Genomic DNA, 5,000 nt, shown 5'->3' with positions numbered 1-5,000 from the left:
AGAAAATTACTTTCTAATAGTTTAAAAAAGAAAAAAAAAAAAAAAAATAGAAAGAAAGAAAAAAAAATGGAGGACTGGCGGGATATTCAAATCGATGATTAAGACGTTTCTCGACGTCCTGTGTTATTATTACGTTGAGACGAAATCTCGATAAGTATAGTAAGCTCGAAAGAGAAAGATAAGTAGATAGATAATGAAGAGACATTTGTAATTACATGTTACTTTGGCACGGGCTTTTTCAATTGCTTTGATTAATAACACTCATAGTAGTAACCTCTAGTAGCAGGAATGTTTTTTATCGATTAAAAAGGCAAAATCTGTTGTTTCATCGATTAAAAAGACAAAATCTGTTGTTTCATTTTTTTTCGAAAGTGATCAATAAAATTATTTGTTTTTAAAAATTCTTTCCAATGATTTCTAAGTATATATATATATATAAAAAAAAAAAAAAAATAATAATAATAATAATAATAATAATAATAATAATAATAAAAAGATAAACAAAAAAGAAAATATTTTGGTCTGATTACGATATTACCGACCGAGTTGAAAAAAATCGCGTTTATGTATGTACGTACATTATGTAGCTATGCGTTAACCAAAGGTGATCTTATCAGCAAGTCTTAGAGGGGTCTTCGAGTCTCGATCATTTCCGCCGATTAATGTAGCGGAAACTAATACGGAGGTCTAATCTTAGGTGTGTCTCTAATTTTCATACTCGCAAGGAACTACCATAGTCGTCTTTTTCTTTTTTCTTTTTTTTTTTTTTTTTTTTTTTTTTGTTTCGTTTTATTTTAATTAATAATTATGCATTGTAAACGATTTTAATATGTCAATCAATTGAATTGAAAAATATATTTTCAATTATTTTCAAAACGATCGCCTTTATGCATGCAATCGTTTTATTATTATTCATTGATTTTTTTTTTTTTTTTTGTTTTTTACAATAATATAAACAAAGTCAATTAAAAAATCATCATTTTTTTTACACGTAGATTAATAATATCTATTTATGTTTGCGTGCATGCGTGCGTGCGTGCGTTTGTGTGTGTGTGTGTGTGTGTGTGTGTGTGTGTGTGTGTGTGTGTGTGTGTGTGTGTGTGTGTGCAAAAATAGACTCGTTGCAAGGTAAACGTAAAGAACTAAAAGTTAAAACGATCTTATCGGCGCTCGATAACGATAAAATTCGAAATAGAAAGAAAGTTATCAATAGTAATCAAATTTCATGAAAAGTATTTTATTTTCCTTGTTTAAAATATGATAAAACTTTTACCATCGGCTTTATTCATTGTTCGTTCGAAGTTTCAGTTTTCGTAGAGATTCAATAAAAAAAAAAAAAAAAACTGATCGCATTTTATCTCTCGTAACTTATCGCTGATAATAAATATATCTAGACTTGCATCGTTGCTAATATATCGAAATGTTATTATATACAATTTGTAGCGAATCCAAAGATATATATCTTTTTTTTTTTTTTTTTTTTTTTTTTAATTAGGTACCATCACAAAATTATGACATTCTACTTGATTATGAAACATGAAACATTGATCAATGTTTCATGTTTCATAATCAAGTATTGTAGATTGTTTTAATTTTAACAAATAGTACATCTAAGATTATTTCCTTATCGATAAGATAGAAAACTGTTGTAACTTTTGAAGAAATGGTAATACAGATCGAAAGCTTCGTTTTATTACCTAATTTTTTTATTTATTTATTTTTTTTTTTCCTTACTTTTCTCTCTCTCTCTCTCTCTCTCTCTCTCTCTCTTTATGAAACGATCGAATCACGTAAGATAGAAAAAAGAAAAGAAATAAAAAATCCTTTACAATTTGTAGTATAATATAAATTGAAAAAGAAAAGCTAATTAATTCAGTACCTGATCTAGTGATCTTGAAAAGATCGATCGTTTGATCGATGATTCAGAAAAACTTGATTTCAAAGTTTTTCCGTTGCACCTGCATCGAGATTTATCCTTTCACGTTCGAACACTTATAGGAATAGACTAAAGTAGAAGGAAGTAAAAGAGGAAGAAGGAGAAGAAAAAGGAAAAAAAAAAGAAAAAAGAAAAAAAAAAAAAAGTAAAATAAATGGTCACGGTGTACCTTCGCGTTCCTTACGTGGCAATTAACGTGCTCGTGACCCACACTCTCAGGCTATTACTTCGTGTCGTGCTTTCTCGGAAATGCAGGAATTGAAGACGATCTAAACCTAGTCTAAACCTAGATCAGAGTTAGATCGTGATCGAGAAAGATCAGTGAATCTTTTAAAGGAGCTAGATTATACGAATAAAAAAAGTTAATCGTTATTTATGTCACTTTTATTTCATTTAAAGATACCTTCGATTTGCAAAATTACAATTAAATATATCGATCCTGTATGATGAATGAATTAAGGGAAAAATAAAATAAAATAAAATAAAATAAAATAAAATAAAATAAAATAAAATATAATATAATAAAATATCTATTAATCCATGACGTAAATAATTTGAATACACACGAAGAGTCTCATTAATCTATAGAATAAATTTATTCAGTTCGTAATATGCATGCGATTTGTAAAAGTAAAAACGATTATCTATATATTACATCGATTGACATCTCGGTAAATAATAAGTTAAAAAAAAAAAAAAAAGGAAAAAAAGAAAATTGATTAATACACGAGATGTGTATAGATATAAATGATTTGAAAAAAAAAAAACATAACTAAATAAAATAAATAAATAAATAAAAATTAAATAAAAATTAAAGAAACATGTGAGTAGTGTCTGATTCCATAGAATAAACGTCGTTTCGTGCATCATCTAGTTCATAATTAATGCAATTGGCTGGTGTAACGAAAGGAAAACGTCGTCAGGGAGGATCGTGACTGTAATTATCATTGTTATACAACGAAAGACATGTTTCGTAGTAGTATAAAAGAAAGAAGAGAGGCCAACCAAAGTCGCCTCGTGAATCCTTCTGCGTTCGCACGGATAAGAATAAAAATTGTTGTGCCGCATAACTGGACGTTTAGTTGTCGCGAGGAAATATACAGACACACACACACACACAAATACTATGAAAAAGAAATCAAGAGCTTTCCATTCTTACTTTTTGTTAAACTTTTCTTTGTTATACTTTCTCTAACATTCTCATAGGATCATTGCACGATAACGATTAATTATTACGATTTTTCACACGATCATTAAAGAATGATCGATTTTTTTTTTTTTTTTTTTTATTTCCCTTTTGTTATTTATTCTAACTAGGAAAAGTATATCAGTTATAACGAAATATAATATTTTATACATATATATATATATGTATGTATGTATGTATGTATGTATGTATGTATGTATGTATGTATGTATGTATGTATGTATGTATGTGATTAAATTTTAATTATACTTTTTGATAAATTTTTATTCTATCATTTCTTATCATAATCATATTAGAATATAATTTAATGATAATATTCATTTATATCTATATACAATTTTTTTCTTTTTCTTTTTTTCTTTTTTTTACACTTGATTTGAATAATAATTTTTTCTTACGTATGTGAAAATCCAACTTTTATTATGATTAGAAATTTATAATGATGTATGTATGTATGTATGTATGTGATTAGATTTTAATTATACTTTTTGATAAATTTTTATTCTATCATTTCTTATCATAATCATATTAGAATATAATTTAATGATAATATTCATTTATATCTATATACAATTTTTTTCTTTTTTTACACTTGATTTGAATAATAATTTTTTTCTACGTACGTGAAAATCCAATTTTTATTATGATTAGTAATTTATAATGATTAATAAAAACATTGAAAAATAATTAATAGAAATTAACGTACGTACGTATTTGGGAATAAAAAATTACGTCTCATTCTCTGTGTCTCGTTTCATTGAACGAGATAAGATCTTAAGGAAAAGAAAAAAAATAAATAAATAAAAGATAAGAGTAGAAGAAGAAAGAAGAAAGAAGAAGAAGAAATAAGAAAGAAGAAGAAGAAAGAAGGAAGAAAAAGAGGAGGATCGTCTCCGAGTTGTCTCGTCGAAAGTTCGTATTCTGGTTTCAAGATTACACGGAGGGAAAGAGAATCATAGTGTCTCTCCTCCTCCTCCTCCTCCTCCTCCTCTTCTCTTCTCTTTCCCTGTTTCTCTATCTCTCCTTTTTCCTCTTATCCTCCTCCTCCTTCTCTACTCTTCTTCTTTTCGTGTTGGTTTTCCCTACCTTTTCTCATGTGCATAGATATACACATTCACATACACATATAGAATGAGTAAGAAAGAGACGATGATACGTAGCAAAGCAGCTGACTCACGCGACCCCGCGAGAGAGAAAGAGAGAGAGAGAGAGAGTGTGTGTGTGTGTGTGAGAGAGAGAGAGAATGAGAGGAGGTATAGATAAAGATAGAGAAAGAACGAACGAACGACGAACGAAGGTTGCGTTTCGCTTCTAGTATTCTCTCAAACGTCGAGCGAGAACTATTCTATAGTTATTAAACGTTAGTTAACATCTTTTAATTGGTATTTTTTTTTCTTTCTTTTTTTTTCATTTTTTTTTTTTATTTTTTTTTTATTTTTTTTTATTTTTTTTTTTTTTATCCTTCTTGTCATTCTTGTGCATCTTTCCAGGATAATTATCATTTGGGAATCATAATGGGAATCAAATAGTGCGAAGAATTTAGTGAATTTTTGTTATACCTCGTGGAACAATATTTTTCAAGGATATTCATGTGAAATCTCTCCCCCTTCCCTCTCTCTCTCTCTCTCTTTCTCTCTCTCCTCTTTCTCTCTCGCTCTCTCTCTCTCTCTCTCCCTCTCTGTGTATTTTCTTTCTTTCTCCTATTAACGCATTAGAAAAGGACATAATAATTTATATTTATTACGTATGTATTTATTTGAGAATGTATTGTGTTTACGTGTGCCCTACGAGTGTTCCTTTATCGTCCTTTTAGAAAAGTTCCGAGAATTTTGCGCTTGACTTGGCGTTGGAACAGTG

General features: G+C 28.5%; 1 protein-coding gene across 22 annotated transcripts in view; it reads left to right on the top strand.

Annotated features, from left to right (window-relative positions):
* The window catches only part of LOC124955607 (patronin), a 47,548-nt gene that overhangs the window by 4,196 nt on the left and 38,352 nt on the right, over positions 1–5,000 (top strand). Inside the window, exons 1-2 of one of the 22 annotated variants that reach the window (XM_047510247.1) lie at positions 4,407–4,503; positions 4,634–5,000. The exon at positions 4,634–5,000 is cut by the window's right edge and continues 603 nt beyond it. The exons of 20 other annotated variants lie outside the window; for them this stretch is intronic. The gene's annotated coding sequence lies outside the window, so the exon portion shown is untranslated. Of the gene's footprint in view, positions 1–4,406; positions 4,504–4,629 lie in introns of those variants that run through there. One more of the 22 variants, XM_047510248.1, reaches the window with a different exon arrangement.

The sequence above is a fragment of the Vespa velutina genome, chromosome 19 (assembly GCF_912470025.1).
Source record: "Vespa velutina chromosome 19, iVesVel2.1, whole genome shotgun sequence".
Classification (NCBI taxonomy): domain Eukaryota; kingdom Metazoa; phylum Arthropoda; class Insecta; order Hymenoptera; family Vespidae; genus Vespa; species Vespa velutina.
The sequence above is the reverse complement of the archived record's forward strand: the minus strand, read 5'-3'. Positions and strand labels throughout refer to the sequence as shown.